The sequence below is a fragment of the Octopus bimaculoides genome, chromosome 4 (assembly GCF_001194135.2).
Source record: "Octopus bimaculoides isolate UCB-OBI-ISO-001 chromosome 4, ASM119413v2, whole genome shotgun sequence".
Classification (NCBI taxonomy): domain Eukaryota; kingdom Metazoa; phylum Mollusca; class Cephalopoda; order Octopoda; family Octopodidae; genus Octopus; species Octopus bimaculoides.
In genome coordinates, this window is record NC_068984.1 from 146,510,862 (window position 1) to 146,511,500 (window position 639).

Genomic DNA, 639 nt, shown 5'->3' on the forward strand with positions numbered 1-639 from the left:
ATACATACATACATACAAAAATACCCTGTTGTTGATGTTGAAATTCCAATGACGGAGCCTTGGATCTGGGTTAGAAACCGGTTCTTTCTCTGTTGGCAAGAAATCTTGAAATAAAACTGAACAATGACATATATTCATACGTTAGCCCTTGATTCATACGTTCCGAATAATATAAAGCTTTCCTACACGCTACACGCCAGATTGGTTCCGCTTGTAACTGTGGAATCATGTAATTCGAGGCATATACGCTTTTCAAGATAAGACCCAATTTACTATGGTGGTTGAAACAAAATAGAAATATGTATGTTATGCATGAACAGCCAGAAAATATGTCCGGAGTTTCACATTCGTTACACAGGACAGGCAAAAGATTAACAACTCTGTCACGTGCTCTCTGACCCGAATCTCATCGCAAATGACCAAGGAGATGTTTCGATTTACTGTGAGGTCAATTTTGTCTTTCTTGTAGATTAAAAAAAAAGAATCACTTTAGGTACCAGTAATTACATAGGGTGGTTAACGTGGAAACAAAAACTCATCGATAATTTGACCTTCAATAACCACGTTCAACAGATAACGTGTTGCTTCTCTCTCCTCCTCTCTCTCTCCTCCTCTCTCTCTCCTCCTCTCTCTCTCCTC